The sequence below is a fragment of the Suricata suricatta genome, chromosome 11 (genome assembly GCF_006229205.1).
Source record: "Suricata suricatta isolate VVHF042 chromosome 11, meerkat_22Aug2017_6uvM2_HiC, whole genome shotgun sequence".
In the NCBI taxonomy this organism is placed as follows: domain Eukaryota; kingdom Metazoa; phylum Chordata; class Mammalia; order Carnivora; family Herpestidae; genus Suricata; species Suricata suricatta.
In genome coordinates this window covers 3536375-3549769 of record NC_043710.1, presented here as the reverse complement: position 1 = coordinate 3549769, position 13395 = coordinate 3536375, and the positions used below count along the sequence as shown (strand labels likewise).

Sequence of the window (13395 nt, the reverse complement as noted above, 5' to 3'; positions counted from 1 at the left end):
CCTCGGCCTCCACCCGTCTCCCCAAAACCCAGCCCGCCGCCTGCCCTGGGACGGGTGCCCAGAGCCAACGCTGAGAGGGGGTCCTGGGAAAGAAATCGGGAGGGAAACGAGCCCTGGGAAGACGGCCAGCTGGTAGGACGGGACACGGGGCCCAGGGGGCTGAGAAAGGGGTGACGTTGGGCAGCATCCCATGGATGGGCTCTTAGACACATGAGTTACCCTCCAACGTTCAAGGTCAAGGGCCAGGAGGCTGGAGGGTGACCCTTCCACAAGAGACCACTGGAAATGCCCTCCGACACCCTCAGGGGTCAGAGTTCAGTAGTGCTCCATATGGTCGCCCCACCCCCCTGCAGAACTCCATGCCCACTGGGCCGGCTGGACACCAGCCCCACGTCGTGTGGCATCCACTGTGCTCCCAGGAGCACCCACGGGAAAGGGGCTGTCGGTGAGGAAACAGGCCCAGCCACTTCGGCCAGGCTGCCTGGAGCCCCCACCAGATGGGCCGGGCAGGACCCAAACTTGGCCCTGTCAGCCCCGGGGTGGCTCTCGGGGGCCTTGGCCGACAAGGGGTGGATGGCACCTGTCGCCCCTGGCAAGCACCCGTGTCCCAGCCCGGGGAGGCAGGGCCCGCTGTCCCGTCTCACAGCACATTCCCATGCCCTTCCTGCGGCTCAGGAATCGGGCCCTGAGGCTCCCTGCCTGCACAGTCCAGTCCACTCCTCCTGCCCACCCAGAGGGCCTGGCCAGGGAGTGGGTCCGGGGGTCTGCAGACGGGGCGTGGGAAGTGGGGGCTCCTCTCTGGGAAGCCGGCAACCCAGGCCTCTGTCCGACAGCGGCCTCTCGCCGGCCGTGCTGTTCAGCATAAGCACAGTTGAGCTTCTTCCAGCCCAAGAAGGTGCAAACAGCAAGTGCAGGCTTTTTTCTGAGACCTCCTCAGCCAAGGGAAACGTTTTTGCTAAAGTGGTGCCAGCAGGTCCCCCCACACTGGATCCCAGTGCCCTCCAGGGCTGGGGAAGGGGGAGGAGTCGTGTGGCCAGGGCGACTCGCTCATTCGTTGGCTCACTCGTCCATCATGCACTCAGTCGGCAGTCTCCCCGAGTACTTGCTGAGTCCTGGCAGTTCGCCAGAGCCTGAGCGAGCACAGACCCGAGCGAAGGAGGCTGGGGTGAGACCAGAAGGGACGCAGGAGATGCATGTTGCAAGACAGACGCCCAGGGCACCCTCCCACGGGGCCAACGTGGCCTGCTGATGGGAAGAGCCGGAGCGGGTGAGTGGGAGAGGCTAGGGGAAGGGTGCAGGGGGTTCTGCAGGGAGGGGGTGTCATGAGCTGACTTGTGTCTCCCCCTCCCCAAATTCATATGTTGGAGTCCTAACCCCTAGTACCTCAGAATGTGACCTCATTGTCTTTGTAGAGGTGGCCCAGTGAGAGTGAGGCCACGAGGGTGGGCCCTGGTCCCATAGGACCCGTGTCTCTACAGGAAGAGCCCATTTGAACGAAGACACACAGAGCCAAGACCTCGTGAGCACAGCGAGGGGGGGGTGTCAGGATGACAGGACGACGTGGCCCTGCTGACACCTTGATTTTGGACTTCCAGCCTCCAGACCAAGAACCAAGATCATAAATTTCCGTGGCTTAAGTGGCTCAGTCTCTGGGACTTTGTTGCAGAAGCTGTAACACATGAACACGGTGGACTTCCGAGAAGGTCCTGGAGAGAAGGACAGCAGTTTGAGGAAATGGATGCACCCACTGGGGACGGGGGGTGTGTGGGCTTCTACTAAACGCATTAGAAGTCATCGGCGGATTAATTCGGGGGCAGCAGAGAGAGCTTAGGGGGACGGGGATCACATAATCAAGCATGCATTTTAAATTTTTATTTGCTCTTTTAAAAAGTTTATTTATGAGAGAGAGAAGCGGGGAGAGAAAATGTGCGCAAGCAGGAGAGGGACTGAGAACATGACCTGAACTGAGATCAAGAACTGGACGCTCACCCAGCTCAGCCACCCAGGTGCCCCAATTTTTATTTACTTTCGAACTGAAGTATAACTTAGGGTAAATGTAAGTGTACCGCTTGATGAAGTCTGACTTCAATTTTATTGAGGGGTAATGAGTATGCAATAAACTATCCGTATCTAAGTGTTCAGTTTCAGGAGTTTGACATTTGCAGACACGCGGGAACCCATGGACTCAAGCAAGGTCATGAACTCACCCATCACATTCCCTGTACTCCCATAATCCACCTCTCTCTCCGCCCTTGTCCCCGGGAGAACTGCTGATCTGCTTTCCTTCCCTAGATTAAATATAGATTTTATAATTCCTTCTGCGATTTTACATAAAAAGAGTCACAAAGTACGTGCTCTTTCTTTCAGTCTGGTTTCTCTCATTTCGCGTGAATGTTTTGGAGTTCATCCACGCTGTAGCTCATGCCAACATTCCCTCTTGTTTGTTGTTGAGTACTATTCCACTGTGTGGGTGCATCACATTTGTTACCCGTTCACCCCCTGGTGGACCTTTGGGGCGTTTCCAGGTTTAAGTGATTACAAATAACGTTCTGTTTACATTCCTGTACAAACCTCTGGGTGGACACAGGTTTCTATTTCTCTTGCGTAAACATCTAAGGGTAGGATAGTGGGTCACACACTAGGTCCGTGTTTAGCTGTTTAAAAGGAAGCATCAAACCTTTCCCCAAGGTGGATGTACGATTTTAAACTCTCACCCGCATAAACGAGAGTCCTGGGAGTCTTATGTCCCTGCTTGAAGTCGGTGTGCTTCGTGCGGTGGTAGCTCAGTGTTGTTTTAATCCATTTCTACAATGGCTAATGAGGTTGATGACTTTGTCACATGACCATTTGTTTACCTTCTTTAGTGCAAGATGCGTTCAAGTCTTTTGCTCACTTTTATTGGCTTGTCTTCTTAGGGTTCTTAGAAACAGGAGTATATTCAGGACATGAATCCTTTGCTATATGTGCTATCAATACGTCTCCTGGTCTGTCATTTGCCTTTTCATTCCCTTACTGGTGTCTTCTCAAAGGGCAGAAAATTTTATTTAAAGGCTGGTTTTTCAATTTTTTTTCTAAATGGTTTGCATTTTTCATATTTATTAGAAAATCTTGGCCCACCTCAAAATGACGATTTTCTCCTCTCCTTTCACCAGGAAGTCACATAGGTAGAAATCCAGTGTATCCAAACCATTTTTTGAAGACTCATTTTTCCCCTTCTCTGAATTACATTGGCACCTTTGTCAAAAATCCATTAGCCACATATGTGTTCTGTCCCATTGATCCATGTGTCTATCTTCATGGTGATAATAAACTGTATCAATCACATATATCATGAAATCAGATAAGTTCCCCCAACTCTGTCATTTTTTTATAAAAGTTTTTTCCTTCATTCTAGGTCTTTGCATTTCTATATGCATTTTAGTATTAGCTTACACATTTTTACCAGAATCCACTGAATGTAGACATGTCTGAGAACAACTACCATCTTAATATTGAGCCTCCTAATCTATGAACACGGTAGATCTCTTCACTTGTTTAGATCTTCTTCCTTTTTTAAAAAATGACTTGGTATTTGTATACATTGTAAAATGATCACTTCTACAAGGCTCGTTAACATATGTCACCTCCCATAATTCCAAAAACTTTTTTCTTGTGATAAGCACTCTTGGGATTTACTTTCTGCGCAGTACAGTGTTCTTGGCTAGAGTCACCACGCTGCCCGTGGCTCATTTTATAACTGGAAGTTTGGGCCTTTTGACCCCTTCACCCACTTTGCCCCCACCTCTGGCAAACACCAATCTCTTCTCTGTATCTACAGGCCTGGGTTTTTGGTTTTGTTTTTTTAGATTCCACGTATAAGTGAAACCATATAGTATTTGTCTTTCTCTGTCTGACTTATTTCACTTGGCAAACTTTCAAGGTCCATCCAGGTCATCTGTCACAAATGGCAGGATTCTATTCATTTTTATGCCTGAAGTGACATTCCATTGCATGTGTGTGTGCATGTGTGTATGCACACGTGTGCATGCACTTGTGTGTGCAGGTACATCTGTGTGCGTGAGTGTATGTGTGTGTGCGTGTGTGTGCACACACACATCTATGCATTCACCCACTGATGGGCACTCAGGCTGTTTCTTTGTCTTGGCTGTTGTAAGTGATACTGCGATGAACATGAGGCTGCATGTGTCTTTTTGAGTTAGTGTTTCTGTTTTCTTCAGATAAATACCCAGAAGTGGAGTTTTTGATCATATGGTAGTTCTACTTTTAATTAAAAATTGTTTAATGTTTATTTACTTTTGAGAGACAGAAAGACAGTGCATGAGCATAGGAGGGGCAGAGAGGGGGAGACACGGAATCCAAAGCAGGCTCCAGGCTCTGAGCTGTCAGCATGGAGCCCGACATGGGGCTCGAACTCATGAACCGCGAGATCACAAACTGAGCCAAAATAAACCGCTTAACCTACTGAGCCACACAGGTGCCCCCTACTTTTGATTTTTTAAAGAAACCTCCATACTGTCCATTCCCACCAACAGCACACAAGGGTTCCTTTTTCTCCCATCTTTGCCAAAACTTGTTATTTCTTATCTTTTTGATACTAGCCTTTGGATGGTTGTGAGGAGATATTTCATTATAGTTTTGATTTTCATTTTCCTGATATTTAATGATGTTGATCATCTCTTCATGTACCTGTTGGCCATTTGTCCGTTTTCTTCGGGAAAGTGTCTATTCAATTTTCTGCTCATTTTAAAAGTTGAATTGTTTGGCTTTTTGCTATTGAATTGCATGAGTTCTTTATATGTTTTAGATATTAACCTTGTCGAAGGTATATCAGCAAATATTTTCTTCCATTCAGTAGGTTGTCCTTTCATTTTGTTGATGGTTTTCTTTGCCGTCCAAGTTTTTAGTTTGATGGGAGCCCCTCTTGTTTATTTTGTGTTTGGCGTCAGATCCAAAAGATCATCGCCAAGATTTTAAGATGCTAAGATCTCCAAGATGTTAAGAAGTTTACCACCTGCTTTCTTCTCAGTTTCATGGTTTCAGGTCTCACACATAGGTCTTTAATCCATTTTGAGTTACTTTTCATGTATGATGTAAGTTAGTGGTCCTGTTTCATTCTTTCCCATGTGTCTGTCCAGTGTTCTCTTCTGAAGAGACTGTCTTTTCCCCCATTCTACATTCTTGACTGTGTCATAAATTAAACCAAGTATAGATGCATGGGTGAATTTCTGGGCTCTCTATTCTGGTTAGGTCTTCTTAAATTTCTCTCAACAAAGTTGTAATTTTCTGTATTGGGTCTTGGTTGCCTCTTGTTAGATTATTTCTAAGTATTTTTTGAGGGAGTGTTACTGTTTTAAGTAGATTTTTTAAATTTATCAAATTTTCTCCTTTATGTGATAATATTATGAATCATATTTCAATTTCAAAAATTTAGCCAATTTTGAATTCCTAGGTTACACTCTCCTTATTCCTGATGCACTATTATTTTTGTATATTATGGGATATGATTTACTAATACTTTTTTAAAAGTTTTTTTTTTATGTTTTTTATTTATTTTTGAGAGACCGAGAGAGACAACATGAGCAGGAGAAGGTCAGAGAGAGAGGGAGATACAGAATCTGAAGAAGGCTTCAGACTCTGAGCTAGCTGTTGGCACAGAGCCTGACGCAGTGCTCGAACCCACGAACTGTGAGATCATGACCTGAGCCGAAGCTGGACGCTTAACCGACTGAGCCACCCAGGCACCCCAAGACTTACTAATATTTTAAGAGGATTTTTGTATCTGTTTTCCTGAGGAATTTTGGTCTACAATTTTATTTATTTTATTTTTTATTATTTAAACAGTTTTTAATTTTTATTTATTTTTGAGAGAGAGAAAGACAGAGTGTGACGGGGAGGGGCAGAGAGAGGGGGAGACACAGAATCTGAAACAGGCTCCAGGCTCTGAGCTAGCTGTCAGCACAGAGCCCAACACGGGGCTCGAACTCACAAACCGTGAGATCATCACCTGAGCCAAAGTCGGAGGCTTAACTGACTGAGCCACCCAGGTGCCCCTCCAATTTTATTTTTAAAAATATCTTTGTCAAGTTTTTGCATTAGGATTGTGTTGGTCTTATAAAACAATTTGGGTGATGTTTCCTTCCTCCTTCCTTTCTGGAAAAATAAAAAGTATGTAAGATTGGTTTATTTCTCTCATGGGCGCTTAATAAAATTAGCCAACAAAACCATCTAGCTCTGGATTTTCTTTTTTGGAAGAGTTATTATTATTTGTTTAATAATAAGTTAACTTTAACAGATGTGGGACTATTCAGATTTTCTGTTTCCTCTTGTGTCAATTTGTTAAGTTTGCATTTTCCGCAAATTTGTTTATTTCACTCAAGTTGCTGAATTCGTTGGTATAAAGAAGTTCATGATGCTCTTTCAGATTCTGTGGGCTCTGTGGTAATAATGTTCTCTCAGTTTCTGGTTTTGGAACTGATATTCTCTTTCTATTCCTCTCTCTTATTTACTTTAACAGTATAGGTGTTCATGGAACTTGATCTTAAAGAATCAATTTTTGCATTTTTTTCTTCCTCTTTTGGTTTTCTGTTTTCTATTTTATTCCTTCTCTTTTTGTTATTATTTCCTTCTTTTTTTTTTTTTTTTCATTTGGATTTACTTTGCTCTTCTAGTTCTAGCTCCCAAGTTGGATCTTTGGGTCATTGATTTGAGACGACTATTCCTTTCTAACGTAAGTATTTAAAGTTCTAAGTCCCCCTGTAAGCATTGCTTTTGCTACCCACCCCCACCCCAATTTTGATATGATATATTTCCACTATCAGTCCATTCAAATTATTTTTTAATTTCTCCTGTGATTTCATTTTTAATTCATGAGTCATTTGGAGATTCATCAGTCATTTGCAGATATTTGGGATTTTCCTAAAGGTCTCGTTATTAATTTCTAATGAGATTCAGTTGTCAGAGGACAAACTCCGCATGACTTCTGTCCTTTAAAATTTGCTGAGACTTGACTTACGGCCCAGCATAAGGTTTATCTTGACGAAAGCGCACTTGACAAGAATTTGTACTCTGGAGCTACTGGCGCTGGTGTTCTATAAATATCATTAGATCAAAGCGACTAATAAAAACAAAGTGTTGTTTGTACCTTCCATGTCTTTGCTGATTTTTAAAAATATATTTGTTCTATTGATTGCTGAGGGAGGGGTGTTAAAAATCTCCCTTTTATGATTGTGAAATTGTTTATTTCTTCTCTTGATCCTGTCAATTTTGCCTTATGCCTTTTAAGCCTTTGTTAGAGGCACATAAAAATCTACAGTTGTTACATCCTCCTGGTTAATCATTTCTTCCATCACAACAAGTGTCTCCTTTACCTCTGGTAACACCTTTCTGTCTTGAAGCCTACTACTCATATGCATCTTAACTAATATTACCACAGCCTCCCCACTATCTGATGCTTACTACTTTTGTGGTGTATCCTTTCCAATTTGTTTACTTCAGCCTGTGTCTTTATATTTAAAATAAATTTCTTATAGGCAGCTTGTAATTGGCTCTTGTTTTTATCCATTCTGTCAATCTCTCCTTTTAATTCGTGTTTTTAGAATATTAACAATTAATTTCCGTCCTTTCTACTTTTTCTTTCTTTGTTCTTCCTTCTATGCGTGCCTTTGGATTATTGAAAAATGTTTAATATTCCATTTTAATTTACCTATTGGCTTTCTGGCTTTCTTTCTTTTTCTGCATGTGGTTACTCCAGGAATTGTAGTTTCTGTACCTAATCTTTCTCCAGCTGATTATATCACTGTAGGGTTATTTCGCAGCCCAGCTCACCTTGAGTTTCAGAGAAAGGCATAGTGGGGGCCACCTCCTGGCTGGCCTGTGCCGCTCCCTGGATTCAGCTCCTGGCCAGCCATGGGGGCATAACGCCCTGAAAGCATCAGAAAGAAGACACAAGCCTTCTCTCCAGGGGCTGGTGTTCCAGCCTACACGAGGGGCTCTTAGCCCCTCCGCCCTCACGTCAGCCCTGGCTCCTCCAGAGGCCACCACTGTGGGTGTATAAGTTGTGCATTCTCATGGCACTCTTGGGGGCCCCGCTAGCTGGGAGCCCCTTGGGTCTTGGCCTCTGTGCAGAGACCTTTAGCTTGCTTGCCCGGCCATTCCCCCAGCACAGGGCAGAGCCAGAACACCAGGGCCCAAGGGTGAAGCCACAGGCACTGAAAAGAAGCCTGGGCTCTGCAGGGCTCTGCTTGCCCAGGCCACCCAGGGCCGTCCGGGGCGGTGGAGGGACCAGCTGGTCTGCAGACGCCCGCCACCTTGTGAGGGGCCCACCCAAGCTGTGGGACCCCCAGGGTGCCCAGGTGTGGTCCTGGGGGTGCTGTGAACGGTGAGCAGCCTCTGGGCCTGGGTTCGAATCCTCTGACTCGGGACCTGCAGAAGTTTTCCTCCTCATTGTGCATCAGTTTCCTCACCTGCAAAGTGGGCATCATGGCAGCACCTGCCTCACAGGGTCCAAGTGGAGATGAAGCTGGACGGGCTAGGTGAGGTGCTCCCCATCCAGTGCTCACCATGGTTAAACTCAAGGTGGCCACGCCAGGCCTGAGCCACCAGAGGTGTCCAGGGGCCACGCGGGCCTTTGAGAGGTGCCGAAGGCCTTGGGTCCACATACCAATTGCCACCCACACAGGCCGACGTCCCTTCCAACGCCGCAGCGGGACTAAGGTCACTTGGAGTTGTGGAGGGGGCGGGAGAGCTGGGGGTGGGGGCAGGACAGAGTCCCTGAGGGGAGGGGCTCAGCTGCCCCCCTCTGACAGACCCCAGGGGGCCGGGGTGGGGGGGAGCTGCTCCAGTTCAGGCTCAGCCTCTCTCCTGGGCATGGGAGAGAGTTGAGGACTCTGTGGCCCCCCCAAGTAACCCGAGGCCACAGGGGAGAGGCTTGGGGCAAGATGGAGAGAGAGGCCGGGCTGGTGGGCAGCTCTGCACATGCCCAGGCCAGGCCCACGGAGATAAGAGGCAAATTTCAGGGCAGTGTTGAGGGAGGCGCTGTGTGTGGGTCTTGGTGCCTCTTTCTGTCCCTTCTCCACCTGCCCTTTCTCAGCCCAAAGAGGACTGGCCTTCGGCAAGCACCCCTGTGTGCCCGGCCATGACCACAGAGCTCCTCTGGGGAGTGGGGTTGTCACCCCCGCCCCCCTGTGACTGAGGCCGCCCAGCCTGTGAAGGGTGGAGCCAGATCCAGCCCAAGCTGGTCCGACCTCCCCCTTCCACCCCTGCCTTTACTGTCTTGGTGCAAAACCCAATCTAATTGGCTACGCACAGAGTGGGCGTCTGACCCGGCGGTTCCACGCTTAGAGAAATGCAGACAGACGGCCGCACGGACACTCGTGTGTAAATGCTCATCACAGCACTAACCGTAACAGCCTACATGCCCACCCACAAGCGTGGGTGAATAAAATGTGGTCTATCCACACAAGAGAATATTGTTTAGACCTAAAGAGCAATGAATTACTGACCCTGCTACACTCTACGACAAGAGTGAGCCTCCAAAACATTGTTATTGGGAGGAGCCCATCCGGTGTGATTAGGCCTAGAAGGAGGCGTGGTTGCCAGGGGCTGGGCGGGGCCAGGGGCGGGGCCAGGGGCGGGGCGTTTCTTTGGGGGTAAGGAGGACCTTGACGTTGATTGCGATGATGGATGCATACCTCTGAATTCGCTGAAGACCACTGACTGCACCCTTCGAGCGGGTCCATTGTAGGCATGTGACTTACGCCGCAGGAAAGTTGCCGGAGGTAAAGGAACAGAGACTGTGCAAAGCGCCCATCCCAGTGTCCTCCCCGCCGTGTGGAAACACATAAAGAATGCATAAAAGATCAATGAGAAAATACAAAGCGAATCAAGACCACACAGTCAGGTGGCACCGCGGTGCTTAAATGTTGGCCTCTTTCCTCAGGTCCACGCTCTGTGGCTCTCAGGCCACGGCGGTCACCTGCCCTGGGCACCGACAACCCAGGGCCAGCCAAGTCCCCGTGCGTGGCAGCCTGTGGCGGGCTCACTTTGTTGGCAAGACACCTCAGGACCCGTCTGCCAAAGTAACACAACCAGAAGCAGACCGCGTACTGACCCGAATGCCCCAGTGTGAGGCCGTGGTGATTCTCTACTAGTCAGTACACAGCTGCGTAACAAAGAGACCAGAACACACGCTGGCTCTGCCTCAAAATTAATTTCTCTTGAAAAGGCCAGGTAAGCGGGTGCTCAGCTGTTCTCAGCAAGTAGCTTCCACCTCTGGTCGCAGAGGGGAAGGAGGGGCAGAGGACACACCCTTCACATGGCGGGAGCTCAATCCTAGCCGTGACTGGCTGCAAGGGAGTCTGGGAAATGTAGGCCACATGCTCAGGTCGGCATGCCATCACCGGGCCACTGTGGAATGGCGTGGATGGAAGGCATCCCGGGCTCTGGGCATGCGGCCAGTTGCCTCCCCCATTTGTAAAGTGAGGGTCAGGCACTGGGGGTGGCCTGGGTGGCCAGTGGATGGGACACAGGAACTGCCCCGGGGACCCGGTGCTGGGGTTGGGAGGACAGAGTGAGGAGGTCTGCCCAGGAGAGCTCCTGGCAGCGGGGTGGAGATGGGGCATGTGTCCTCACTATGGGACCCACTGGATCCCAGAGACTCCGCCTCCTCGGCCCTCGGCTGGGCCCGACTGGGCAGGGTGCTACCTGCCACCAGGGCCTGACTGAGCTCCTGCGGGCACTGCCTGGCCGGGAGGTTGACGTGGTATGCCCAGGGCCACAGCTCCCCCCTCCGCTCTGGCCCCAACCCGCTGGCTGGCCGGACGCTCGATATGATCTGTTTTGAAAGCAAAACAAACTCTTTTGAAACTGTGGCTGAGGGCAGGGACCGCCCGCGGGGGCTGGGGGACACCTGAGGTTCAGGGAAACCGGCAACAGAGGCCTACAGGGTAGCTAGAGGGCGGTAGGGAGCCTGTGAGGGGTACAGAGGGAGAGCATGGGTCAGAGGAGCACAGCTCTGTCAGGAGGATGGTGCCATTGGTGGGAGAGTGGACTTGGGACAAGATGGGGGTGACATATGTGAGTGACATTTTAAAACAGGAACCTGGATTCAGTGACACAAAGACCCAGGGCCTGAGGCCCGCCCAAGGGGGTTCAGCCTGAGGTCTCAAAGTAGGAAGCAGGCGCCCCTCCTTGGGAGGCTCTGGGCCCCCAGCAGGGCAGGGGGCTTGGGGCAGAGCTCTCGCCACCCACGGTGGCCGAGGTGGAGGTAGAGCAAAGTGTCAGGAGCCCCCTCTGTGCATGTCTCACCTTCAGCCGGCTGTAGGGCCAGGGGCTGGGGACGGAAGGCTGTGGTGGACATCGAATGAGGGCTGTGTGTGGAGTGTCCAGTGAGCCCTTCCTGCCACAGGGCCTTTGCACACACCACTGCCTCTGGCAAGCACATCCACTCCTGTCCCCACTTCACTCAGGGCTCAGATCCAGGTCCTGGGGCACTCCCCGGGGCAGGTGTCTCTGATTTCCCAGGTGATGTCCCCAAGCACAGAGCCTAGGGCAGCCCCGGGTAAGAGCCTTGGATGGCGGAAGAGGGGAGGGGGGTTGGGTGGAGGGTGGTCTCGGAGGGCCCCAGGGAGGCGGGTGGATTCACGGCCGTGGATTCTGCGGCAGGCTGCCCGTGTGCGGCCCCTGACGAGCTGAGGAACCGTGGACCAGCGACTCAGGGTCTCATCCATGTCCTCTCTGCCTTCTGTGGGCTGGGGAAGTGACATGTCCCACGGGGCCGCCCCACGGGCTTAAGCAAGACGTCCGTTAAAGGTGTGAGGACACTTCGTGCCACGCTGTAAGTGGTGCGTCAGTGTGATTTCTTCCTTATTTGTTTCAAAGCGAAGTTAAAAACACACACACACACACAAATGACTCATCAATGCCCAAGTCACAAGCTTTGAAGAACCAAAACAAAATGTAAACAGAGAATTCAGAACCCCAGAAATCTTGCTCAGCTGAAGAAACCACTGGGAGCCGTCAGGGTCAGGTTCAGCGGAGTGACAGCCTTCCACATAGCGGCGGTTTCAACGAGAGAGAAGCTGCTTTCTCTTTCACGTGAAAGTTGAGAAACGGGCTGAGGGGTGGCCCTGTCTTGCGAAGCCTTCAAAGACTGAGGCCCGAGCCATCGCCCTGGAGGCATGATCCTCCCGAGACCTCGGGGTCCAGAATGGCAGCTGGAGCTCCAGCCATCACGGCTACATTCCAGGATGGAAGAAGGATGAAGAAGGCGCAGGCCACTTACCTCTAAGGAAGATTCCTGGAAGCTGCAACATGTCGTTTCTTTCTTTCTTATCTCCCATTGGCGCCGGCGCCGCACTCGGCTGCGGGAGAAGCTAGGGTGACGGTTCTTTGTTAAGGTGAGCCGTGGGCTCAGCTACAACCTGGGGGTCCTGCGACCCAAGGCGAAGGGAGGGTGCGTGTCGGGGGCAGGCCGGCGGTCCCGCCGTTTTGCGTTTGTCATCTCCGTGAACACGCATTCCGGCAGCGCTAGAACACACACACACACACATGTGCATGCATGCACACACACGCACACACAGTCTTACCTACCTAGGAGAACAGGACACTTGCTCTTGGGTTGCTTACCTTTCTATTTTTTATTTATTTTTTAATTTTTTTAACATTTACTTGTTTTTGAGAGACAGAGAGTAAGCAGGGGAGGGGCAGAGAGAGGGAGACACAGAATCCAGAGCAGGCTCCAGGCTCTGAGCTGTCAGCACAGAGCCCGACACGGGGCTTGAACCCATGAACCTGAGATCATGACCTGAGCCAAAGCCGGACGCTCCACCGACCGAGCCCACAGGCGCCCCTGTCACTTACCTTGGCGTGTCCCCGGAGCACCGTGGGACCGTTCTCCACGGCAGCTTCAGCTCCGTCCCATAGATGCTTGGAGCTTTCACACGGTGAGGGATTGACGCTCCGGAGGCCACTGGGCTCCAGGCAGAGTCACCCACGCCCCGAGGGACACCCCTGAACCGCCGCCTGTGTGCCTGGTCGGAACGTGTCCTCGGCACAAGCTCCCAGGAGCAGAAATGCTGAGTCAGGGGATGTACACGGAGGGTGTGTGGACACGAGTGGAGAAGCGGCCGATGGGCAGGCTGCACGTCCCCCACCCCCGGGCTCTGGCGGTTGGGCTTCTGTGACCGGCCAGACCTTGGACGCTCCCCGCATCCTGCCCAGGGCGGCGCAAGTCCCGGACCTCCAGGGGACCCACGCACGAGGCTGATCGTGAGACCCTGCTCTCTCCAGACCCCAGCTAGGAGCAGGGGCCTTCGCAGTGCCCGGGGCTGCTGAGGGTCAAGGGCAAGCAAGGGTGACGGCCCACAGGGCTGGGGCTGGGGGCAGGCAGCCTGTGGG

At 50.7% G+C, this 13395-nt stretch overlaps 1 long non-coding RNA gene across 1 annotated transcript in view; it reads left to right on the top strand.

Annotated features, from left to right (window-relative positions):
* The first annotated feature begins 11911 nt into the window (after positions 1-11911).
* Positions 11912-13395, top strand: part of LOC115306559 — a 3061-nt gene continuing 1577 nt past the window's right edge. The window contains exon 1 of the long non-coding RNA XR_003915365.1: positions 11912-12395. This is a non-coding gene — a long non-coding RNA (uncharacterized LOC115306559). The remainder of the gene's footprint in view (positions 12396-13395) is intronic.